Raw genomic sequence first — 26,956 nt, forward strand, 5'->3', positions numbered from 1 at the left:
CCACAAATAAGAAGGACTTTGCCTATGTCTGCTTCTCTTTTCCTGGCTCCCAGAATTTTTTTTTCAGAATTTCTGATTAGTTTTCTATATTGTACCTTTTCTTTTGGGGGTCGGGGGGAGATCAGGTCTCCCAGCCTCTGTCCCCGCCACCTTAGTTTGTCACACACCTGACCCCAGCATGGTGGTGGACACGAGTCAGGGAGACAGGGCTTTCCTTGTGTTGGATCCAGGCAGCTCCTTCTTTTTTCTTTTCCTTTTTTTTTCTAACTCCTCCCTTTATTTATTTATTTATTTTTTTTAAGATTTATTTATTTGAAAGAGTTAGAGAGAGAGAAAGAGAGACAAAGTCTTTCTTCTGCTGGTTCACTCCCCAAATGGCGGCAATGGCCGGAGCTAAGCCAATCCAAAGCCAGGAGCCAGGAGCTTCTTCTGGGTCTCCCATGTGGGTGCAATGGCCCAAAGGCTTGGGGCATCCTCCGCTGATTTCCCAGGCACATTATTAGGGAGCTGGATTGGAAGTGGAGCACCCAGAACTTGAATCTGTGCCCACATGGGATGCCGGCACCGCAGGCCAGGGCTTTAACCCATTGCACCACAGCACCGTCCCCAGATTATACTTCTTTTGATTCAAGAGTTCTTTGTCGAAGTTGTATCTCACCTCATGTCTGTTTTATCAGCGATTGTGGAGCTTTAGCCATAAGCTTTATTTATTTCTTTGTTCAGCACTGCTTCTTGTATCCTGAGTTGTCTCTTGTTTCTTGGATTTAAAATTTAACTTGCTGCTGGTTGCTTCCCCTCACCTCTATAAAGCATGGTGTGAACTTCATGGAGCTTTTGCCTACTCTCCAGAAATTTTATTTTGCCTTTATATGTAAATGAAAGTTTTAGAGATCTATATATGAGATTCTGTTTAAAATTGTTTCTCCTTTTAAACAATGTAGAAATTGCTCTATTTGTGTTTTAGTATCTGGTGTTACAAATTAAGAAGTCTGATGAAAGCCCAGTTTTCCTATTGTTACAATTAACACAACTGCCCCCACCCCCTACTTAAACTGCAGGATTCTTTTTATTTTTACAACTAAAAAATTTTACCAAGCTGCATTTGGGTGTTTCTTTTTCAATACTGTTATAAATTATATGGCAGACCCTTTCAACCTGATATTCAGGTCTCTCTCTAACTCAGAAATTTGCTCCTATTGTTTCTTTGGTAATTTTCTTTCCCCCATCCTCTCCTTTAAAAAAATTAGAAATATAGTACACATATTGGATCATCTAGATTTATTCTCCTTTCCTCCCTCACATAAGGGAGTCTTCAAAAAGTTCATAGAAAATGCACACTGTGAAAAAAACTATACGCAGATTTAAAAAAAATTTTGCACTAAAATAAAAACCTTTAAATGTAAGTGGCACATAAAAATTATACAAATTCTAGGGTATATGTGACATTTTGGTTCATACACACATTGTGTAATGTCCAATCAGGTAAGCATGTCTGTCTTCTTAAACACTTGTCATTTCTTTATGTGGAAAGCATTCAAAATCCTTTCTTGTAGCTTTTTGTTTCTTTATTTCCCTAGGAAAACATATACTACATTATCATTATGTGCAGTCCCAACCTACCATGCAATAGAAGATGGGAAGTTCTTGCTCCTATCTGCCTGTAACAATATTTTTTTTTTTTGACAGGCAGAGTGGACAGTGAGAGAGAGAGACAGAGAGAAAGGTCTTCCTTTGCTGTTGGTTCACCCTCCAATGACCGCCGCGACCGGCATGCTGTGGCCGGCGCACCGCGCTGATCCGATGGCAGGAGCCAGGTACTTCTCCTGGTCTCCCATGGGGTGCAGGGCCCAAGCACTTGGGCCATCCTCCACTGCACTCCCTGGCCACAGCAGAGAGCTGGCCTGGAAGAGGGGCAACCGGGACAGAATCCGGCGCCCCGACCGGGACTAGAACCCGGTGTGCCAGTGCCGCAAGGTGGAGGATTAGCCTATTGAGCCGCGGTGCCGGCCAACAATATTCTTTAAGTAATTTTTCTCTCTACCTCCCTACTTCCTCCTCTCCAGGGCGTTTGGCAATCACCATTTTACTCTTGACCTCTGTGAGATCAGCTTTTCCACATACGTGAGATGGTGCAGTACTTAGCTTATTTCACCTAATGTAGTGACCTCCAGTTCCATCCACATGGTTGCCAATGAAAAGATTTCATCCCTTTTTTTATGGCTGAAATCCTATTTGTCTATTTTTGCTTTTGTTTCCTGTGCTTTTAGGGTCTGATCCAAAAAACCCTTGCCCATTCCAATGTCTTGAAGTTAAACTTCTCTTTTCGGATGAACATTTTGGAAGTTCCTTCATACTTCCTTTCTCTTAGTCTGGGATGTTTGATCAGTTCTACCTCACAGTTCACCACTTGTGTCTTTGGTCATGCTCCTTTTGCTATTCGTACCTCTGTTGAGGAATTAACATGTTTTTTGTAGTTTTGTTGTTCTATTTCCCATGAGTAACTTAAAAAAAAAAAAACTATTTATTTGAAAGGTAGAGTTACAGACAGAGAGAGGGAGAGACAGAGAGAAAGGTCTTGCATCTGCTGATTCACTCCCCAAATGGCCGCAATGGCTGAAGCTGAGCCAATCGAAAGCCAGGACCCAGGAGCTTCCTCTGGGTCATCCCATATGGGTGCAGAGGCCCAAGCACTTGGGCCATCTTCCTCTGCTTTCCCCGGCCAAAGCAGAGAGCTGGATCAGAAGAGGAGCAGCCAGACAAGAACCGGTGCTCTTCTGGATTGACTGCACCCCAGGTGGAATCTTAACCTACTATGCCACGTCGTGGCCCCCAGGAGTGACTATTTTGTACTGCTCCCTCCTTCCCCTACTCCTTAGCATCTGCATTTTTTTTTTTAAGATTTATTTTTATTTATTTGGAAGGCAGAGTTAGAGTGTGAGACTATTCCATCCATTGGCTCATCCTCCAAATGGCTGCAAAGGCTGGGGCTGGGCCAGGCCAAAGCCAGGAGCCAAGAGCTTTATCTGGTCTCCTACATGGGTGCAGAAGACCAAGGACCTGGGCCATCCTCCTCTGCTTTCCCAGGCACACCAGCAGGGAGCTGGATCAGAAGTAGACATGAACCAGTGCCTTATGGAATGCTGACACCACAAACAGTGACCCAACCCGCTGTACTACAGCACAAGCCCTACACTGGTCTTTTTATATTTTTTTAGGAGCTGGTGTTGTGGCATGGTGGGTAAATCCTCTGCCTGTGACACCAAAGTATCCCATATGGGTACCAGTTTGTGTCCTGGCTGCTCCACTTCCAAGCCAGCTCCCTACTAATGGCCTGAAAAAAGCAGTGGAAGAAGGGCCAAGTATTTGGGCCCCTACCACCCGCGTGGAAGACCCAAGTGAAGTTCCTGGCTCCTGGTTTTGGCCTGGCCCAACTCCAGCTGCTGCAGCCTTCTGGGTAGTGTTCCAGCAGATGAAGATCTCTGTGAATCTCCCCTTCTTTCTGTAATTCATGACTTTCAAAAAAATTAAATAACTGTTAAAAATTTTTATTTGAGAGAGAGTGAGTTCCCATCTGCTAGTTCACTCGCCAAATACCTGTGGCAGTCAGGGCTGGACCAGACTGATGCCAGGATCCAGGAACTCAGTCCAGGTCTCTCTCATGGGTGGTGGGAACCCAGTTTCTTGAGCCATAACCACTTCTCCAGGGTCTGCATTGGTAGCAAGCCAGAGTCAGGATCCACGTGTAGGAATTGAATTCAGGTTCTGTGATACAGGATGCAGGCATCTTAACTGCTAGGCCCACTTCCCCTCATAGGTTTTTGAAAGGGTAGTTTCATAGACCCTTTGGGAATACTAAAATTGTTTCTTTTGTTAGCTCTGTTTCCTCTGGGATTGGTCCCTCTGTCCAACTTAGTGTCATTTTTGTTATTTTCCTTAGTTGGGTTTTTGTTCACATTTATAAATGAGGATCCAGACCAGTGGTTTACAATCCTAAGAGTACATTGAATTATCCAGGAAGCATTTAAATGCAAATGCCCGGACCCTATTCTCTCTATAAATGCTGGTTCAATTGGATGCTGATAGAGCCTAGGCAACTGTTATTTTCCAAAAGCTCTCCAGATAATTCTGATGTGCAGAGTTGAGAACCCTGGTTTTGTGATCAGAGTGGTAAGTGTTTTAGGTTCTCTAAGCACAAATGGGAAGAATTATTTCAGAAGTATATTTGGAGTATACGAGCCCTGGTTCTGCTAAATACTGGTAATATCCCTCCAGGGCTCGGAGTCAGCTGCCTTTTGGGTGGGTATGTGCCTTGTCACATGTGTTACTATTGTCTTGGCATTTGTGGGTGGTCCCCTACAGCTGAGTCCCCCACTTCATTGTGGAGAACTGTTCTCACAGCTAAGCTTTGCTGAGAAAGTTGGAGGGTGCATTTGTTCCCCAAACCTTTAATTACTCTTCTGACAATCTCTAGTTCACTTCTGCTTCCACAGTGTCTGAATTTGGGTTGCTTACCCTGGGGTTCTATAGGTGCACATAGATTCTTAGAGGTCTTTTCTTTTGCTTGGTTCAAATTGAAGCTTCCTTGAGATGCCTAAGCCATTACTTTCACTCAGTAGTAGTGGCTCCCCCACTCCATGAGATCTCTTCAAATAGAAAATCTGTATTATGAAGGAACTCTAGATAGATTACACTTGTCCATGAACTTTTTACAGTATCTTGTAAATCCTCATACAGTTCTTGTGATGCCTCTTTGCTGTTTATCCTGTGCTGCTGTGGACTTAATCTTTTATATTTTTTAATATATATTCTTACTCTTAGTCTTTTATGTTCACCCTCTCAAGAGCAGGGAGAAGTACCTTCTACTGTTCTGTTATTCATGATGAATTAGAGTTCACAAACACTGGTTACCTCTGAAAAGTGTCATATGCCTAAGGAATGTAGCAGACTGTTCACAGAGGGGGAGTTACAGATTTCACCAAATGAAAAATTGCTTCATTGTATCAGTTAAAAAAATGCACTTGAAATTGTAAAACACCATTTTCACATATCAAATTGGCAAAGTGTGTTTTTGTATGTATATATATGGGGATTATGGTGGAGAGTGTGTTGAAGCATATTTTTATGTACTCCTTGAGGAGTACAAAGTGGTACAATTCTCAGTGCAATTTGGTGATATGGATCTCAAAAATGTTTGTCCTCTGATCCAGGAATTCAAATTCTGGCAGTCTATCCCAAGAAATTGATCATGGGTGGAGACAATAACTTTTAAAAATTTATTTTCACTTTATTTGAAAGAGGAACACACAGAGAAATAAAGGGATCTTCCATCTGCTGGTTCACTCCCCAAATGCCTGCAACAGCCAGGATTGGGCAAGATGGAAGCCAGGAGCTTAGAATTCCATCCAGGTCTTCCACATCGGTGGCAGGAAACCAAGTACTTGAGTCATCACCTGCTGCCCCCTCCCCCACCCAGTATATGCATTAACAGGAAGCTAAATAGAAAGCGGAGGAGCACTTTGATATGGGATGCAAGCATCCCAAGTGGCATTTTGTCCATTGTGCCAAATGCCTGCCCAAGACAATAATTTATATCCAAAGATGTTATGAAATAAATATAAACAAAAATAAAATAAACATGCACAAATTCCTGATACTGGGTAATGTCTAAATTTTGATACATCCATACAACTAACAAAATTCAACAAACGGGGCAGGCGCTGTGGTGTAGTGGGTAAAGCCGCTGCCTGCAATGCCGACATCCCAAATGGGCGCCGGTTCGAGTCCCAGTTGCTCCACTTCCGATCCAGCTCTCTGCTGTGGCCTGGGAAGGCAATAGAAGATGGCCCAGGGCTTTGGGCCCCTGCACCCACATAGGAGACCCGGAAGAAGCTCCTATCTCCTGCCTCTTGGCTTCAGATCAGCACAGCTCCAGCCATTGTGGCCATCTGGAGAGTGAACCAGCGGATGGAAGACCTCTCTCTTTCTCTCTCTCTCTGCCTCTCCTCCTCTCCCTATGTAATTCTGACCTTGAAATAAATAAATCTTTAAAAAAAATTCAACATACGAAATGAAGCTAACAATAATTGCAAAGATTTCAGTGACATAAAGTGTTCATGTAATGGTGCTAAGTGAAAAAAAGGCTCTAAAACATTTCTATTCAAAATTCCAATTCTATAAGAAGACATGTGTTAAAAAATTAAAAATTAACAGTAATGATTGTTTTTATGATTGAATTATGTGAGTTTTTCCCCCTTGTAGTTCTATGTTCTTGTATTTTCCACATTTTTTCTATAGTAAGCATAATATAGTGTGGGAAAAAAATCAGTATTTTTAGAATTGTCAAACTGTCCCAAATAAAATGTTTAACTTTGGTGGCATAAAAATTGCAAAGAATGCTCAAAAACTTTGGAAATGTTTGTTACATATATTTAAATGAAATAGTACTAGTACGTACAGGGTAATCCTAATTTGCTTAAAGTTATGAGTATATATTTAATAAAGTGTTGACTGTTTAATTCTTGCTAGTGGATATTTTTAGGGTAACTTTTAATTTTCTTCTATATACTAACTATTTGGATTGTGTGACTTCTCATGCCCAAGTCTTATCTACTTTTCTGTATTTTTCTAGTTTGTCTGTATTTAATGTCGAATACTCTTATAATTAGTGGAATTTTTATGCATTAGAAAGAAATCAAATCTGTCTATCCCCTACACTGTAATTCCTGCCCAGAACTTCTTTGAGATATTTACCATGGAGGTTAGAGTAAGAGAGTTGGAGGGAGTCCTCTATGCAGTTGCTTTTACAGAATTGGTTTATTAGTGTAAATTACCATACTACCTTAAAAAGATTTTTTTTTTTTTTTTGGACAGGCAGAGTGGACAGTGAGAGAGAGAGACAGAGAGAAAGGTCTTCCTTTGCCGTTGGCTCACCCTCCAATGGCCGCCGAGGCCGGCGCACCGTGCTCATCCGATGGCAGGAGCCAGGTACCGTCACTGCACTCCCGGGCCACAGCAGAGAGCTGGCCTGGAAGAGGGGCAACCGGGATAGAATCCAGCGCCCCGACCGGGACTAGAACCCGGTGTGCCGGCCGCGGCGGCCATTGGAGGGTGAGCCAACGGCAAAGGAAGACCTTTCTCTCTGTCACTCTCTCACTATCCACTCTGCCTGTCAAAAAAAAAAAAAAAAAGAAGTATTTGAATACATACTTCAGATACCTTGCCTCTTTATCAAAATGTTAGCCATGTAGGTACAACATAATGGAAAACTGCCTTTGTGCCATTAAAATTTTTTTTGGTACTTTTTTATTTTAAAAAATTGAGGTATAATTTACATACAGCAAAACATAGTCGTTTTAAATTCAATACATTTTGAACAGTATTGCTACCTATGTAAACACTACTTCAACCCACATTAGAGCATTTTTGTCACCCTAGAAATTTCCCTATGTTCCCTCTTGTCAGTCTTCCTCATTCAAAGATAATCTCCGCTCTGATTTTTATCACCACGGATTAATTTTGTGTTTTGAGAAATTCCATAGAATATCATACAACATATTCTTCTATGGTTTACTTTGCTCAGCATGATTTTGAGATCAATCCAGATAAGCGTTAGATACTTACTCTTTATTGCCTAGTAGTATTCCATTGTGTGAATACCCCAATTTGTTTATCCATTCTTAGGCTGACAAACATGTGTCCAGGTTTTGGCTATTTTAAAATCAAGGCTGGTTAGTTTGCATCTGTGTTATAAGCGTCAGCTGCCATCTGCTTCCTCTTTCCTGTCTAGCAGAGCTTGCAAACCAGGCATTTGCCTTGCAGTAAGGGCTGGTTTCCAGGAGCTTGTAACTAAGACCACCACAAAGAGAGCAGAGAATAAAACTGAAACAGGCCTGCCAAGTCCCAGCCGGAGGCCTCAGGAGTTCAGCTCTCAAGCACAGAATGGCAGGCCTGCAAATTAACTGAAAGCACCCTTTGCAGAAAGAAAAGAAAGAACTCAGCGCTGAGAGAGCTCAGGGCACCCAATCAGAAAGCAGGAAAGCCACCGACACATTGGATCACATCACAGTGGTTGTTTTGAGACAGAGGGGTTACTCAGCATGCTGAGCCTGGACTACATACGCTAGTACTTGCAGCCCAAAGCGGGCGTCCCTGGAGTACCTGAACTGGGTGCCCTTCTGCTGGGACTTCTGGGACGGGGAGTGCCAGGATGCACTTGAAACACGGTGGGTTGCCTCTGTCAGCTCTTCCAACTTGAGCTACATAAAAAACTCAGATGCTTTTGTTGGGTAGGGGTACGTGCTGATAACTGGAGAAAATTTTAAAACCTCAGAGACTCAAGTGGGTATCCTACACTGAGGTGTTTAGCATATCACCCCAGAGCAGGAGTTCTGAGTTCTGGGTTTGAGAGGCCCAGGATATGTCTGTCTGACAGAAGAGAGCACAGCACCCCTCATCCCCACATCATTCCTTGTAGAATTCATTTCCCTTTGTGCCACCACAAGCCAAAAACCTTGTGGACTTTATCCTTTTTCCTCAGGTACTGCCACTTTATCTCACCTGTCCTCTAAATTTTAATGCTGAATTCAAGTGAGCTGAGTGCAGCTAGAACTGAGGAAATACAGAGGGATAAGCACAAATATTAAGTTAGCTTGATGAAAGCGCTCTTAGAGGATGGGGAATTGTGCAGGCCTTAATCAAAAGAGAGGAAGCCTTCTCCACCTACCATTCTGGAATGGCTTTCCAATTCTGGAAGAATTTATGGCAAAACTCATGCCGTGAGAGTGAGTCTGTGATGGATGTGGTACTGACCAGCCTTGCTGATACTTGCACCTAAGGAATTCTTGGACTGCTTGGCCTTGGACTCAGCCTGCAAACACTGTGCTCCATGTGCGTCCTAGCTCGGCTGGTTCCTTTCTGGTACTATATTGTCTGGCTCTTGCTTCACTGCATCAGGTCTTTACCTGGTTAATCTGGCTCCCACTTTTTCTCCAGGCCTATTTTTTTAAACTTGTCTCCTTTCCCCCTGCCTTCTTCAACTTAAGTTTTGTGGTAAAAACAACAACAACAAACTAAACATTGACTCAGAATTCTTAACTTTGCATTAGCCAACATCCCCTGCCAAGGCGCTGACCCTGAGCACCTGCCAGAAGATATTTTTATTGCCTTTAGTTTCATTATAGATGACAAAATACATGGAATTGGATTTCTTTTTCCTGGGATTTGCTTGCTACTTGTTTATTCCAACACCAGATACTATTTTCTGATTGAAGTTATTTATAGGCAATTTGATTTTTAAAACTTTGTGACACAGCTAGATCACCTCAGACTTCACGTCTCTTGTGGCTCATGTATTGAGAGGAGGTTCAAAATAAACCTTTGAAAAGTTGTTATCAGACATGGGAGCTGAATCAGTGACTGCCCTCAGACTCATGATCTGTTGGTCTCAAAAATGACTTTTATTTTTGGGAAATATACTATTTCCTTGAAATTGCTTGTCTTAGAGAACTCCAGTTATTTTTCCTAGTAGGTTACTACATCTCCTTCAGTTCTAATTTTGATGTGAGCGAAGAACAGATGGTATCCAGTCAGAGTTACATTTATAACTTCAAACAATTGTTTTCTCATAGACTTGAGCCAAAAGTTTTAGGGAAAATACTGTTTTTAAGTCTTCCTCTCCATCCCCTACCTTACCCAATTATAGTAAACACTTTACGTTCTGTCTACCCAACTTTCTTTGAGTAAAATCTTTGGCACGGTAGCTAATGTTTTATAATCAATTTGGTGGGGATGGGAGGAGAGGATTTGAACTAAAAGAATTCCTGATACACTCTGTGGAGTCTGTTAAACAACTTAATCTTATCAGTGAACATAAAGTTCATGTGGATCAACTTTTCCAGTAAGAGCTGAAGATGATGAAACAATGATAAATCAAGCAGGCTGGTGTTGTGGCATAGCAGGTAAAGCCACTGCCTACAATGCTGGCATCTCATATGGGCTCTGGTTTGTGTCCTGGATGCTCTGCCTCCAATCCAGCTTCCTGCTAATGGCCTGGGAAAAGCAACAGAAGACAACACATATGCTTGGGCCCCTGACACCTATGTGGGAGACCCAGATGAAGCTCCTGGTTCTTTTTTGACAGGCAGAGTGGACAGTGAGAGAGAGAGAGAGAGAAAGGTCTTCCCTTGCCGTTGGTTCACCCTCCAATGGCCGCCGCGGCCAGCGCGCTGTGCTGATCCGATGGCAGGAGCCAGGTACTTCTCCTGGTCTCCCATGGGGTGCAGGGCCCAAGTACCTGGGCCATCCTCCACTGCACTCCCTGGCCACAGCAGAGACTGGCCTGGAAGAGGGGAAACCGGGACAGAATCCGGCACCCCGACCGGGACTAGAACCTGGTGTGCCGGCGCCGCAAGGCAGAGGATTAGCCTAGTGAGCCGCGGCACCGGCCTGCTCCTGGTTCTTAACTTTGGACTAGCTCTGCCCTGGCTGTTGCAGCCATCTGGGGAGTGAACCAGTGAATGGGAGATCTCTCTCTATGTATAACTCTGACTTTCAAAATAAATAAATGTATCTTTTAAAAAAGGAAAATTATGGCCAACACCACGGCCCAATAGGCTAATCCTCCGCCTGTGGCGCTGGCACCCCGGGTTCCAGTCCTGGTCGGGGCGCCGGATTCTGTCCCGGTTGCCCCTCTTCCAGGCCAGCTCTCTGCTGTGGCCCGGGAGTGCAGTGGAGGATGGCCCAAGTGCTTGGGCCCTGCACCCGCATGGGAAACCAGGAGGAAGCACCTGGCTCCTGGCTTCGGATCGGCGCAGCCCACCTGCCGCAATGTGCTGGCCGTAGCGGTCACTTTGGGGGGTGAACCAATGGAAAAAAGGAAGACCTTTCTCTCCGTCTCTCTAACTCTGCCTGTCCAAAAAAAAAAAAAAAAAAAAAAAAGGAAAATTATAAATCAAATAAACAAAAATCCTTGAGTTTTAACCCTCCAAAGACAAAGGCAAACAATAACATTTTGAATAATTGATCTCATTCTCTGTAGTAAGAATATTAGATTCTCCATGTCAAGTGTAATCTTTGTATTTGTGAATTACTCAAGGATGTTAATAAATTACCAGAGGTACAACTAAGGGAAGTTAGTGCATTACCTTATCAAGGATGTTTTAAGATAACATTAAAATTACATCATGGGACAAAAAGACATATTCATGAATTCTAAGACTTGATGTAGTAAAGATGGCAATACTACCCAAAGCAATCTGAAGATATAGTGCAATCATTATCAATATTCTGGTGTGCAAAAATGGAGCAGCTTATCCTAAAATTACATGAATTATAAAGGACCCTGAATAGCCAAAGCAATCTTTTTTTTTTTTTTTAATTTTATTTATTTTATTTGAGAGGTAGAGTTACAGACAGTGAGAGAGAGACAGAGAGAAAGGTCTTCCTTCCATTGGTTCACCCCTGAAATGGCCACAACGGCTGAACTGTGCCGATCTGAAGCCAAGAGCCAGGTGCTTCTTCTGGGTCTCCCATGCGGGTGCAGGGGCCCAAGGACTTGGGCCATCTTCCACTGCTCTCCCAGACCATAGCAGAGAGCTGGATTGGAAGTGGAACAGTCGGGACTCAAACTGGCGCCCATATGGGATGCTGGCACTGCAGGCGGAGGATTAACCTACTGCGCCATGGCTCCGGCCCCGTCAGAGCAATCTTATAAAAGATAATTCTGACTTCCCAGTTTTGGAAGTGTTTACAAAACTAAAATAGTCAAAAATGTGTGGGACTGGCATAAGAATATAGATCACTGGAATGCAATTGAGAAATAAATATACATCTATAGTCAATTGAGTTTTGAGAAGGGTACCAAGGCCATTTATAGGGAAAGGAGAATCTCAATAATGCAGGGACAGCTAGATATCCACATGCAAAAGAATTAAATTGGGGGCCGGTGCCGTGGTTCACTTGGCTAATCCTCTGCCTGTGGCACCGGCATCCCATTTGGGTGCCAGGTTCTAGTCCTGGCTGCTCCTCTTCCAGTCCAGCTCTCTGCTGTGATTGGCGTAGCTCCGGCTGTAGCGGCCATTTGGGGGATGAACCATTGGAAGGAAGACCTTTCTCTCTGTCTCTCTCTCTCATTGTCTAACGCTACCTGTCAAAAAAAAAAAAAAAAAAAAAGGATTAAATTGGGCCCCAATCTCATACATTTTATTTTTTAAAGAGAGAGAGGAAGAGTCAGAGATCTTCCATCTACTGGTTCACTCCCCAGATGGCAACAGCCATCATTGGTCCAAGCCGAACCTGCTAGGAGCCAAGAACTTTTTCTGGTTTTCCCATATGAGTGCAGGGACCCAAGCTTTTGGACCTTCCTCTGCTGCTTTTCTCAGGCCATTATCAGGGAGCTGGATTAGAAGTGGAGCAGCTGGGACATGAACTGGGGCCCATATGGGATGCTGGTGTTGCAGGCTGCAGGTTTGCCTGCTTTGCCATGATAGATTCCTGCCAATGCAGATTATGTCTCACAAAATTGGATTTTTGATACTCATGTGGATTGAATTTCCCACTCCTGGCTTTGGCCATAGCTCTTGTGGTCTTTTAAGGAGTGAACTAGAAGATAAAGGCTCTTGCTCACTGTCTGTTTCTCTGCATCTCAAATAAATAAATAAAAAATAAACAAATTCACCCAAATTGGGACACAGACAATTTTAAGAGCTAAAAACTATAACATTCTTATAGAACTCATAGAAGAAAACACAAGGGTAAATCTTCATGACTTTTGATTTGGTAATGGATTCTTCGAAAAGACACCAAAAGCATAAGCAAAAAAAAAGAAAGGCATAAATAAATTGAGTTACATTAAAATTAAAAACTTTTGTGCATCAAGGGAATCTATCAAGTAAGTAGAAAGACAACTTACAAAATGGGGGGGGGTACTGCAAATCTGGTAAGGATCTAGTATCCATAATATATTTTTAAAATCCTTTCAACTCAGCAACAAGTAAATGGGCAAAGACTTGAATAGGCATTTCTCCAAAGAAGATATGCAAAGGACCAACAAGCACGTTAAAAGATACTCAGCACCATTGGCCATTAAGGAAATGCAAACCAGAACCACAATGAGATATCATCTACACACTCCCCAGGATGGCTGTAATTTAAAAACAAAACACAAAAGTTACAAGCATTAGTGAGGAGGTGGAGAAATTGAAATGCTTATACTTTGCTGATGGGACTATAAATGGTAGAGCCGCTGTGGAAAACAGTTTGGCATTTTCTCAAAAAGTTAAATATAGTTACCATATGACCCAGCAATTCTTATCTTAGGTATATACCCAAAATAGTTGGAAACATGTATTCAAACAAATAGTTGTACATAGAATGTTCACAAAAAAGCACTATTCACAGTAGCCACAAGGTGGAAACAGCACAGATGTCCTTTACTGGATGAATGGATGAGCAACATGTGATATATGCTGTACAATGCAATATTTTTAGCTGTAGAAAGGAATGAAGTACTGAAACATGCTATAATGTAGCTGAACCTTGAAGCATTAGGCTAAACGAAAAAAGGCACATATAGAAAGTCACATATTGTGTGATTGTATTTGTATGAAATTTCCAAAAGAGAAATTCACAGGGACATTGTCAAGGGGCGGAGAAGGAGGAATTTGAGTGACTGTTTAATGAGTACAGCATTTCATTTTGGAGTGATGGAAAAATCTTGGACTCAGGTAGAAGCTATGGTTGCACAACATTGTAAACATAGGAAATTGTATATCTTAAAATGGTTAATATTACATCATGTGAATTTTACCTCAATTTTAAAAATTACATCATACAGTTTCTGTGATCTCACAAATAACTGACTCTGCAGTCATAGTTACCTGTGACTGTTGGAACCCACGTCCTTTATAGCATTAGTATGCTGGGAAGTTCTTTCCAGCTGTGGGCAGGAAATCTCAAAGACAGATGGTCCCAAGTGAGTTTCTCCCTAAAATAACAGGAACATAGCTTTTATTTTTCATTTTTATTTGTTAAATCTTGTAAAGCTTCTACCTTGAATGGGCTCCAAGTGGTTTTTTTTTTAATATTTTATTTATTTGTTTGACAGGTAAAGTTACAGAGAAAAGTTGGCAGAGAGAGAAAGGTCTTCCATCTGCTGGTTCACTCCCCAACTGGCCACAATGGCCGGAGCTGGGCCAATCCAAAGCCAGGCGCCTGGAGCTTCTTCCAGGTCTCCAACATGTGTGCAGGGGCCCAAGCATTTGGGCCATCTTCTACTGCTTTCTGAGGCCATATCAGAGAGCTGGATTGAAAGTGGAGCAGCCGGGACTGGAACCAGCACCCAGATCGGATGCTGGCACTGCAGGTGCAGGCTTAGCCCGCTATGCCACAGCACTGGCCCTTCCAGGTGGTTTTAAAATGTGATCTGGACTGATAGTAATTTGAAAAAGTGTGTTTCAAATAACTTTGTATTTTTGGGAGATGAGCAATTTTTGGTTTTATGAAAATTTTGAGTAATCTCTGAAGAATCTGTGAGAAAGTCTTAGAGAATTGCAGACAGATTTTTCTGTACTGCATTGCTGGAGATTTTTGTGACACCGCCCAAAACTATGACAAATGCTTTGTATTGCCAGTGAAATTGTTGTCAGGAATAAGAAAATTGTATTTTCAGATCAATTAAGCAGATGTACAAAAATTAAAAATGTTAATTTCTTATTTTTATCATATCTGTTTTTTGAAGGAAGAACTTTAGGTTATATTCTGGGAAAATATCTGAGATTGAAAAGAGCTCCTTCAGAAAGGTAGAAATGCTTTGTTGGTCATGAATGAAGCTTTTCTTTATGAGAGCCTGATGCTTCTGGCCCACGGTCACGCTGTGTTTACTGGGAACTTGTTTGTCCAACAAATGTATTTATGTTGTTGTCTTGCACACTCCCTCCTGGTTCTTCTCATGACCCAGAAGATGCCATGCAGGCTTAGAGTCCACACACGTGAAGCAGAGCTACCTGGTTTGCAGTGGACTGAACCCACAGCTTTTGGCATCATGTTCTAATCAACTGAAATAGAGAGTATGAGAATAAATGCCTTGCTTGAACAAGGGCTTTCTGATGGTAATGTCAGAGGGGAGCTGGGAAGCTTAGAAGAGTATCTAAATACATGCAATAAGCTGAAGAAGTAGGTGAATATGAGTGTTTAGCTTAGGATCATTATTGATTTTGACTTTCTCAAAATTAGGACGATTTCTCGGGCTGGTGCTATGGCGTAGCAGGTAGAGCCACCACCTGTGGTGCCAGCATCCTATGTGAGCACAGGTTCGAGTCCTGGCTACTCCACTTCCAATCCAGCTCCCTGCTAATGCACTTGGGAAAGCAGCAGAAAAAAGCCCAAGTACTTGGGCCCCTGTACCCACATGAGAGATCGGAAGAAATCTGGCTCCTTGGCTTCAGACCAGCCCAGCTCCAGCTGTGGTGCCATTTTGGGAGTGAATCTGTCTGTCTCTCTCTAACCCTGCCTTTCAAATAAATAAGTATATCTTTTTTAAAAAATTAGAAAAATTTCCTTTTTGTAAGGCTCATAGATAATTTTTTAAAAGATTTATTTATTTGAAAGGGAGAGCTACAGAGAGACAGAGACAGAGACAGAGGGAGAGGGAGAGAGAGAGAGGGAGAGAGCTGAGCTGATCCAAAGCCAGGAGCCAGGAGCTTTCTCCAGATCTCCCACATGGGTGCAGGGACCCAAGCACCTGGGCCATCTTCTACTGCCTTCCCAGGCCATAGCAGAGAGCTGGATCGAAAGTAGAGCAGCTGGGACTTGAACTAGTGCCCATATTGGATGCCAGCACTGCAGGCAGCGGCCTCACCCACCACAGTGCCGGCCCCAATAATTATTTTTTAAGAAGAAAAAGTCACCTTTTAAGTCATAGGGAAGTAAAAGTTATTTTTTTCAATAAGTTTTTAATTGGGAAAAATTTTTTAACAAGAGCTAATATAACTGGACTTTGAGCTACTTTAACTAGACATACCAAAACAGTAGTTAAGGAAAGTAAAACAGGTGAATGTTATTGAAACTTACTGTAAACTTTTATTTTACCAGAGATTCCTGCTTATGAAAAGCAGCGTAGCATGTCATGTGTCTCCCTGAGTAATTTATTTCCCATTTCTATGCTTTGGTTTCCTCATCTGGGCCATTAGAATGATAGAATCTATCCAATAGGGCCACTTTGTAAGGATTGCATTTTTATTATTGTTAAAGGTCTTAGAACAGTGCCTAAGGCAGTGGAAAAGATAGATAAGTGTATATTAAAGACATAAGTGTGCTGATGTTAACTAGGACCTACTTTGGTGAGGGATGCTTTTTTGAAGGACAAACCTGCTTATGTTCACAGACGCTCATTATTGTATAGTATACCAGTGCCTGGACATTGTTTGAAGTTCTGAGACCTTCTGGTGTAATCACTTTGGGGCCATTTTATTGCTAATGGGCATCCCAACCAAAAGGAATGATTTGAGATAGAAAGAACTCAAGAGAAGTGGCTCTTCAGCTCTTTCCCAAGTCACTGTAAAAGTTCTTGAAGCATATTTCCTGGCTCATTCACCAAGAGTTATTGTGTGTTCAACATTGATGGTTGGCAGAATGGAACAACGTGGGGATTAGGGTCAGAGACAAAGATGAAGAGAACATAGCTATTTGCCCTGGAACTTTCTGAACCTCAGGAATCCATGCCAGGAAAATTCAGGGAGTGAATGGAAGAGCATCAGGAAATAGTGCATCCTTGGAACTGTAAGCTTCCATATCAGTTAAAGTTACCATTTCTTTTTTTTTTTTTTTTTTTTTTTTTTTTTTTTTTTTTTTTTTTTGACAGGCAGAGTGGACAGTGAGAGAGAGAGACAGAGAGAGAAAGGTCTTCCTTTGCTGTTGGTTCACCCTCCAATGGCCGCCGCTGCAGCCGGCGCACCGCGCTGATCCGATGGCAGGAGCCAGGATCCAGGTGCTTTTCCTGGTCTCCCATGGGGTGCAGGGCCCAAGCACCTGGGCCATCCTCCATTGCACTCCCTGGCCATAGCAGAGAGCTGGCCTGGAAGAGGGGCAACCGGGACAGAATCCGGTGCCCCGACCGGGACTAGAACCCGGTGTGCCGGCGCCGCAAGGTGGAGGATTAGCCTATTGAGCCACGGCGCCGGCTCCTAAAATTACCATTTCTGCCAAGCCGTCTCAGACTTAACTAGAAGAGAGGAATGGACAAAGTGAATCATCTTGTTCTGTTATCAGAGACAATCGATTTGACTTACTTCTGTTTGTATGTTTTAATTTGTACTAGCATTTTCTAGTAGTTATGAATTACCGTTTGTATTTTGATGAACTCTTTTTAAAATTCTCCCCTACTCCATTTGTATGTAGTTCTAGTGAACATTAGTTAGCAAAGGAGATTGATGAGACTGGCTAGCAGCTTCCTAGAATGTGTTCTCTGCTCCAGCAGTGATGCTATGCTGCTCTTCTCTAGGACTGAACTGCAACCGCAGCAACAAGTGACCCTTTAAAGATGCACACGGGGCTGCGTAAAGTGGGGAAGGCAACTGGAGAACATGAAGTAAGGAAAAAGTGTATTTCCCAGGTAAATATAATGCTTCCGAATTTGAACAAGTTTCTTGTTCCCTCAGTTATCATAACTCTGTAGTCCCTAAGTGTTCATAGTCATATTTTATCTTTGTATGGATGTTAAATATTCTTTTGTTTATTCTCCATTTTTATTGCCAAGCTTTCTGTTCAAGTGATTTCATTTTTGGTTTTTTGGATTAATGTAAAAAATCTATTGAATATATAATTAGGTGATACTTTAGATCATTTGATAGGAGCCTGTTACACCTTAGGTTTATAGTGGTATTAGAAAAGCATAATTATGTGTTATGTGTCTGTGATGTGTAGATTTAAGCCAGTGTCAGTTTTTTTTTTTTTTTTAAGATTGATTTCTTTATTTGAAAGTCAAAGTTAGAGGGAGGGATAGAGAAATCTTCTAACCACTGGTTCACTTGCCAGATGACTGCAATGGCTGGGGCTGGGCCATGCCTAAGCCAGGAGTCAGGAGCTTCACCCAGCTCTCCCATGTGGGTGGCAGGGACCCAAACACTTGAGTCATCTTCTGCTGCTTTTTCCAGGCTATTAGCAGGGAGCAGAATCAGAAATGGAGCACAGTCCACATGGGACGCTATGGTTGGAGATGGCAGCTTTTCCTACTATGCCACAGCGTTGGCCCCAAGTGCCAGTTTTTAGCCTGAGCATCAAATTTATACTTATGCTTTATTGAGTGACTGACTTAAAAAACTAGAAAACTAGTTTGAATACCAATTATCCAAGCTGTATTCTCAGACTATAATATGTGTACATATATCTCTAGAATCTGTAATAGGACACATTTAAAATTTTTTTAATTTTTAAAGGTAGGAAGAAGGAAAGACACACACAAAAAGACTGCCATGGCTGGAGCTGAGGCCATCCAAAGCCAGGAGCCAGGAGCTTCTTCCTGGCTCCCACGTGGGTGCAGGGGCCCAAGCACTTGGGCCACCTTCTACTGCTTCCCCATTCCATAGCAGAGAGCTGGATCAGAAGAGGAGCAGCCAGCACTCTAACCGGTGCCCATATGGGATGCCGGCAATGCAGCTGGCAGCTTTACCCACTTTGCCACAGTTCTGGCAACCTTGATCATTCTGTAACTTAAAGTTGAGTAAAACTATTTAGTGGCCCTGAATCAATTCTGTACACCAGCAATGATGCAAGACAGGATTCTTGCATACATATTATCTAGGGCTCACCTTCTCTGACTCTGACCTGGCTGTGATTCAATCAATCTATAAGTGTTCCTGGTTCAAGAATGTGGTACTTGTTTTTCCTGCCTGGAATCCTCTGCAGCCAGAAAGTCACATGGCTCCTGTTTTCCTCCTACAAGCTTCTGCTCCAAGGTTACCTTACCAGTGATGACTCCCGCGATGCCTTGAATTGAAGATGGCATCTAACCGTACTCTGGAATCACTCTGTCCTGCTTTGTTTTCTCCATAACACTTAACACTATTGGACTTCTATACATACACTTGTTTGATTAGCTGACTTCTGTCCTCACTCCACATCCACATACCTTCCATGCCTGACCTCCCTGAGAGCAAGAACTTTGATCCCAGGATATAAAATAATGCTGGGGAGTAGCAGCTACTCAGCAAGTATGTGTTGAGTGGATAAGTGAGGCATGCTTGTGTTAGGAGAGAGAGTAAAGTAGATTTGGAAATCATGTGATTGGATTGAAAATGATTACAGGGCCAGTGTTGCGGCATAATGGGTTAAAGCCATCATCTATAGTGCCAGTATCCCATGTGGTCATCAGTTCAAGTCCCAGCTGCTCCATTTCTGATCCAGCTCCCTGCTAATGTGCCTGGGAAAGCAGTGGAAGATGGCCCAAGTGCTTGGGCCATTCCACCCACATGGGAAACCCGGAAGAAGCTCCTGGTTCCTGGCTTCTGCCTGGCCCAAATTTGGCTGCTGTGGCCAAGATGGAAGATCTCTGTCTCTGGCTCTGGCTCGCTCTCTATAATTCTGACTTTCAGATACATAAATAAATCTTTAAAAAAAATAAAGAAAATGACTAAAAGGGAAATGTTGTGGAGGAAGTATCTTAAACTGCATATTAAATCTGATAAATAGGAGGGCTTAAAAACTTTGTCAAATAGAACCCTTCAATCTAGAAGGTAATTTAAGCCCACTTCTGGAATATAAGTGGCAGATCATATTCTTATAACTGAAAAAATAGTCATGAAATATTCCTTGGATAGAAATGTCTAGGAAAACTTCGGATGGTTAAAGATTGGGAGGTAACCAAAGAGTTAAATGGGAGGTGACATGAAAGAAGAATTCCATGGTCAGGATAGAGGGTAACAGGCAGGCTCTACCAAGGCCTTCTGAATTAGGGGCTGGTACGATGGGGACATTGCCTTTGATGAAGAGGTTGCAGTGGGGGAAAGTAAATGAGAAGGGCAAGTCAAACTAGAATCACTAGAAGTATTCTTTAATGTCTGTCTCCATACTTACAATCTGGCAACGCTAAGCCATTTTGTCTAGTTCTAGCTTACCTTACTTCCTCTGCTCTACTCCTACCTAGAAGTATATTTTCTACACATCACACTTTTTCTTTTTTTAAACCACTTTTTTTTTTTTTTTTTTTTTTTTTTTTTTTTTTTTTTGACAGGCAGAGTGGACAGTGAGAGAGAGAGACAGAGAGAAATGTCTTCCTTTTGCCGTTGGTTCACCCTCCAGCGGCTGGTGCGCTGCGACCGGCGCACCCGCTGATCCGATGGGAGGAGTCAGGTACTTATCCTGGTCTCCCATAGGGTGCAGGGCCCAAGTACTTGGGCCATCCTCCACTGTACTCCCTGGCCATAGCAGAGAGCTGGCCTGGAAGAGGGGCAACAGGGACAGAATCCGGCGCCCCGACCAGGACTAGAACCTGGTGTGCCGGTGCCGCAAGGCGGAGGATTAGCCTAGTGAGCCGTGGCGCCGGCCTCACATCACACTTTTTCTATTTCACCTTTAAAATCTTTTAAAATCCATGTCTCTCTCTTTATTTTTTTTAAAGATTTTATTTTTTTTAAAGATTTATTTATTTATTTGAAAGAGTTACACAGAGAGAGAAGGAGAGGCGGAGAGAGAGGTCTTCCATCCACTGGTTTACTCCCCAGATGGCCACAACGGTCAGAGCTGCGCCGATCCAAAGCCAGGAGCCAGGAGCTTCTTCCGGGTCTCCATGTAGGTGCAGGGGCCCAAAGACTTGGGCCATCTTCTGTTATCCCAGGCCATAGCAGAGAGCTGGATTGGAAGTGGAGTAGTCAGGACTTGAACCAGTGCCCATATGGGATGTGGGCACTGCAGGCAGCAGCTTTTCCCGCTATGCCATAGTACCCATGTTTATCTTTTAAAGACACACACCATTTGATCCAGCAATTACATTTCTGGGAATTTATCTCACAAAAAAATCTCATACAGCTATGCAGGTAATCTTGTGCCACCTTAGCCTCTGTTAGATCCCACATTTGCTTCCTGCCTCAACAGCAATTGAACAGAGAACATTACCTCTTACTGCTGTTCTTCTGTTCTGGACATGAGTCACATCCCCCTCCTCTGGCCTGGGTATTAACTGCTGGCCTCTTTGCAGTGGACTGGAAACATTTGCAGAGGAGATAACTATTGGATAGTCCCTCTCAGGAGAACGCAACGGCTGGAGCTGGATCAGACTGAAGCCAGGAGCTTTTTCTGGGTCTACCCACATGGGTGGCAGGGGCCCAAGTACCTGGGCCATCTTCTGCTCTTTTCCTAGGCACATTATCAGGGAGCTGGATCAGAAGTGGAGCATCTGGGAATCAAATTGGTGCCCGTATGGGATGCCTGCAGGGCAGGCAGCAGCTTTACCCTGTATGCCACAGCACCAGCCCCAATTTTTATACTTCTTAGTTGTCTTTTCCATCATACTTTCTGTTTTATGGAATATTCTTTGCTTTATTTTAGCTTTTGAATACATTTTAAAGAGGAATAGTTTTTTTTAATTCTCTGAGTGCTAAAAATATTTGTTTCTATGTTTGTTTACTATCATCAAAACAAAAGCAAAAACTTTGCTTTCCTTCTGTATAAGAACATTCAGTCTCTTCCCTTTTTGGTATCCTCTTCCTCTTTCTTATCTGTCCCCCTCCCCAGTTACTGTTTTTCCTTTTTGCATTTTATATTTGTACTCTGAGATATACTAATTTTTCAGAACTTTAGCCTGATGGATTTTACTAGTTTTGATTCATTCAGTGACCACTGACACCTCACTCAGAGCCAACAGACACTGAGCTAGGAACAGAAGATGCAAAGATAAAAGCAGTTCTGACCCTGCCTTCAAGGCCCCCTTTCTGGTTAAGGAAATGGCGTGACATGCAAATCAATAATGGCAGAAGATCTAATGGGTCAGGTGTATTGGAGAAACAGGGCAAGAAGGGAGTGACATTTGATGAGTGGTGAAGGCATGCTGGGAGCTGAACATTACTGTGTATAATAGCAGGACTTTGTGAGACAAAGGATAAGAGTGAGAAGGCAAAAGCCTGGGGATGCACCAGTGCATTTTAAAAAATAGATTGTTTATTATTTACTTGTTATAAGTCAGAATGATAGAGACAGATACACACACACACACACAAACACACACACACACACGCACAGAGAGAGGGAGAGGGAGGGAAGGAGGGAGGGAGGGAGGGAGGGAGGGAGACCTTCTATCTCCTGGTTACTCTCTTGGGTTACCAGCTTCTTGAGGTGTTAGGGATTTATTCATTCATCTTTATGTCCTCTGAGTGTCCAGCGTAGTGAGTTCACTAACATTTAAATTGAGTGCTCAGGGGCCAGCACCCCTTAAGGTAGGAATATTAAATGGGTCCAAGAGAGCACCAGTGATATAAAAGTTCCTGGAATAAGTAGCATATTACTCAATCCTCATAAGAGGTATGTGTAATTATTTCCGTTTTATAGATGAAGAAGCTCCAAAGTTGTGTGGCTAATAAATAATAGGGACACATCGACTTCAAAGTCCATACTCTTTCCATTTAACCCAAAAAAGAAGACAGCAGATAACATTAAAACTTATTTTAAGTGTTACTATGGTTTTAAATAATACAAATATGCTCAAATATTTGTCAAATTCTGTTACCTTCATCTTACTGGCAACTTGGCTATGGGAGATGGTGAGAGTGGGCAATAAAATAGTCCTGCAGTTCTTACAAGGCACATTAGTAAAAAATATTTATTTGAGAGGGAGAGTTAGAGAGAGAGAGAGAGAGAGAGAGAGAGAGAGGTCTTCCATCTGCTGGTTTGCTCCCCAAATGGCCCCAATGGCCGGAGCTGGGCCAATCTACCAGGAGCCAGGAGCTTCTTCTGAATCTTCCACATGGCTGCAAGGGCCCAAGCACTCGGGCCATCTTCTGCTGCTTTCCCAGGTATATTAGCAGGGAGCTGGATCAGAAGTGAAGAAGCCAGGACTCAAACTAACACCAATATGGGATGCTGGTCCCATGAGCAGTGGCTTTACCCACTATACCACAGCGGCGGCCCTGAAAGGCACCTTAATGTCAATGTTGGCTTTGAATTCTCTTGTGTGGCTCTGGAGGTAGTATTCTATGTCCTCAGTGAGATAAAAAGGCAGCTTTTTCAGGACTGGTGAGATGAGTGAGAAGTCTTGAAACAATCCTGTTTGTTGAATAGGACTATAGCAACATCAAGGAAACATCTTCTATATGAAAGTCTTGATCAGAGCTTCTGGTTTTGACTTTAGTTTGGAGTTTGCTTGTTCACTGTGTTAGGAAACAGTAAAGGTAGTATTTAGTATATTTAGTAGAAGTGCTATTAATCTCTAATAAGGGACCTTGGAAATCTGCTACCTGCTACATTCTGTGTTGTCTCCTTTATTTTGAGGTTTCTAACTTGAAATGCCAGAAGAAGGATCGGGCCTGTTATATAGTGGAAAGCTTGTCTTATGGATAGTCAAGGACAGACTTTGAAAAAGAAAGAAAGATGGGCATGCCAGATTTACTTGGCAATATAAGACAGAAGTATTCCCTCTTCTGGACTGCAGCCCCCAGTGTGGTGAGATAGTATCTGTGTTTAGCCCTGTTGAACTAGGAAGGGTCAAGACATGTTCATACGGTCTAATGTGAGTGAGTGAGGAAACACAGGAACCAGCTCAGTGGTCAGACCTGTGCAGATCTAGTACAATAACTCCAGTGACTACTGAAATTGAGGAGGGTGGCCAACCATCCTGCTCTGCTGTCTGCACTGTCTCCCCCTTCTGTCTCTCTGCTCCCCCATTCTATACCCTGTTTCTCACACCTCCCTCTCTGCATTCCCTACCCAAAGCTTGCAATTTGGAATGTGTCCTGGTCTTCCAGGCCTCCTGCCCTGTGCCTCTGATCCTCTGAGGGTCAGGGGAGGAGTGGACAGCCAACCCATCATTAAAAAGATCCACATTAATGGGGACCACCAATGATAAAGATCAGTTCTTCACCACTAGGAAGCAACATAATTGTGTTTAGTGGACAGTTTTAATTGAAGAAAATAATTTTAATAACATTTCATGATTGGAAAACTGTACTTATTGATGATAATCTGAGAAATAAAGGGAAACATAATGGGGATAATTGAGATTTCTGTTAATGATACCTTGCCTAGCATTCCTTTTAGGCATTTATTTACAAATTGCTTACACACCATGTTATACTTTGCTTTTAGAATAAATTGCTTACTTATCGTCTTCTAAAATGTAATATTTTAAATACTTTCCCATATCTTTAAGATTGTCCATAAGCTTCATTTAAAATAGGCATTGAGATTCTATCTGTTGTGTACACCATACTATATTTTTTGGTTTACCCATTTTGCTGAATCATAAGTGAGTTTCTTGTGAACAGAATGTAGTTGGGTCATGTTTTTATTCACTATGCCAATTTCTTTCTTTTAATTGGTATGTTTCGACAATTTACATTTAAGATAATTATTAATGTATGAGGGCTTTACTCTGCTACTTTATATTTATTTAATTTCCTGTTTCTCATTCTTCCCTTTCTCTTTTCTTGCCTTTCTCTGGGTTACTTGAACATGTTATTCTAAAAAGTTTATTTTGATATTGATTGATTGATTGGAGGAGAAAAACAGACCAGTAGACAGACAGAGCTCCCGTCACTGGCCTACTACCTTAAAGCCCACAACAGCTAGGGCTGGGCTGGACCAAAGCTGGGAGCCAGGAGCCCAATCCAGTCCCCCACATGGTGACAAGGATCCATACTTGAACTGTGACCTGCTGCCTCCCAGCATGTATGTTAGCAGGAAGTCTAGAATCAGGAACAGAACCAGGCTCAAACCCAAGCACACCAGCGTGGAACATGGGTGTCCCAAATGGCATCCAAACCACCATGCAGAATGCCTACCCCTTAAACATCTTTTTAAAAGATTTATTTATTTGTTTGAAAATCAGTGTTACAGAGAGAGAGTGAGTGAGAGAGAGATCAAAATCTTCTATCCACTGGTTAACTCCCCAAATACCTGGAAGGAACAAGGCTGGGCCAGGACGAAGCCAGGAGCTAGGATCTTCATTCAGGTCTCCTACATGGGTACGAGGGTCTAAACACCTGGGCCATGCTCCACTGCTTTCCCAGGCAGATTAGTAGGGAGCTGGTTCAAAAGTGGAGCAGCTGAGACTAAAACTGGTGCGCATATGGGATGCTGGTACTGTAGACGGCAGCTTAACCTGCTGCACCACAGCACCAGCCTCTAAAAACTTTTTTTGATTAACATGTAATAGTTGTAATTTTTGTGGTATATGGTACGGTATTTTAATACATATACACAATGTAAACCAGTCAAACCAGGCACTAACCTTTCCATCTCCTTATTTTTTCTTTGTGCTTAGAGCTTATCAACTTCTCTTTTCAGCTTCTTCCTGTTATACATTATAGTGAGTTGTGGCTGTCCCACTGTGCCATGGAACATTAGAACTCGTTACTTTCGAGCTTTAGTACCTGTACCCAACCTCCCTCCCTCTCTTCTTCCCCTACCCTTCCCACTTCCAGTAATCTTAGTTTTATGTTAAGATAGACCAGTTTATTTTTTTCCCAAGATTTACTTATTTATTTGAAAGTCAGAGTTAGAAAGAGAAGGAGAGAAAGAGAGATCAATCTTCCATCTGCTGGTTCACTTCCCAAATGGCTGCAATGACCCAGACTGGGCCAGGCCAAAGCTAGGAGCCAGGAACTTCTTCCAGGTCTCCCATGTGGGTGACAAGGGCCCAGGGACTTGGGCCATCTTCCACTGCTTTTCTAGGCACATTAGCAGGGATCCAGATCAGAAGTGGAGCAGAGGCCAGTGCTGTGGCGTAGCAGATAAAGCCACTACCTGCAGTGCCAGCATCCCTTATGGGCGCCAGTTCGAGTCCCAGCTGCTCCACTTCCCATCCAGCTCTCTGCTATGGCTTGGGAAAGCAATAGAAGATGGCCCAAGTCCTTGTGCCCCTGCACCCATGTGGGAGATTGGGAAGAAGCTCCTGGCTTAAGTTCAGCGCAGCTCCAACAGTTGGAGCCATCTGGAGAGTGAACCATCGAATGGAAGACCTCTCTGCCTCTGCCTCTGCCTCTCTGTAACTCTGCCTTTCAAATAAATCAATAAATCTTAACAACAACAGCAACAACAAAATGGAACAACCAGGACTCCATCCAGTGCCCATATGAGATACCAGCACTGCAGGTGATGGCTTAACCTGTTACGCCACAGCATCAGCTGTCATAGACCAGTTTTTTATAACTCTGACATATAAGGGAGAAGCTATGGTGTTTGTCCCTCTGTCTTGATTATTTCAGTTAATATAAGTTCACTTAATGTAAATTCCATCCATTTTGCTGCAAGTGTCAGAATTGCATTCTTTTTTATGGCTGAATAACATTTCATTGTGCATATATACATTTTTGTTATCCATTTATCCAAAATTGGACGTCTAGGGTGATTCCCTGTGTTGGTTATTCTGACCAGTGCTGCAGTGAACATGGGAATGGAAGTATCTCTTTCATATTTAATTTCCTTTGGGTATATACCTAGAAGTGGGATAGCTTGGTTGTATGGTAGATCTATTTTTAGTTTTTCAAGGAACCTCCATACTATTCTCCGTATTGGATAGACTAATTTGCAATCCTCTCAACAGTTGGCAAGGGCTCCCTTTTCTCCACATCCTAATCAGTATGTTATTTTTTACCTTTTTTATAATAATCATCCTGGTTTGTGTGAAGTGATACTCCACTGTGGTTTTGATTTGCATTTCCCTGATGGCTAATGATATTGAATAATTTTTTATGTGTTTCTTTGCCATTTGTATTTCTTCTTCTGAGAAATATCTATTTAGAGCTGTTTCCCCATCTCT

At 42.6% G+C, this 26,956-nt stretch overlaps 1 protein-coding gene across 7 annotated transcripts in view; it reads left to right on the top strand.

Annotated features, from left to right (window-relative positions):
- ZHX3 (zinc fingers and homeoboxes 3) overlaps positions 1-26,956 on the top strand; it is a 121,799-nt gene that overhangs the window by 33,858 nt on the left and 60,985 nt on the right. For 4 of the 7 annotated variants that reach the window (XM_051846104.2, XM_070051837.1, XM_017350589.3 and 1 more), the window contains exon 2: positions 17,495-17,605. The exons of 1 other annotated variant lie outside the window; for it this stretch is intronic. The gene's annotated coding sequence lies outside the window, so the exon portion shown is untranslated. Of the gene's footprint in view, positions 1-13,864; positions 13,970-17,494; positions 17,606-26,956 lie in introns of those variants that run through there. 2 more of the 7 variants (XM_070051838.1, XM_017350590.3) reach the window with 1 other exon arrangement.

Source organism: Oryctolagus cuniculus, chromosome 11 (assembly GCF_964237555.1).
Source record: "Oryctolagus cuniculus chromosome 11, mOryCun1.1, whole genome shotgun sequence".
Taxonomy (NCBI): Eukaryota; Metazoa; Chordata; class Mammalia; order Lagomorpha; family Leporidae; genus Oryctolagus; species Oryctolagus cuniculus.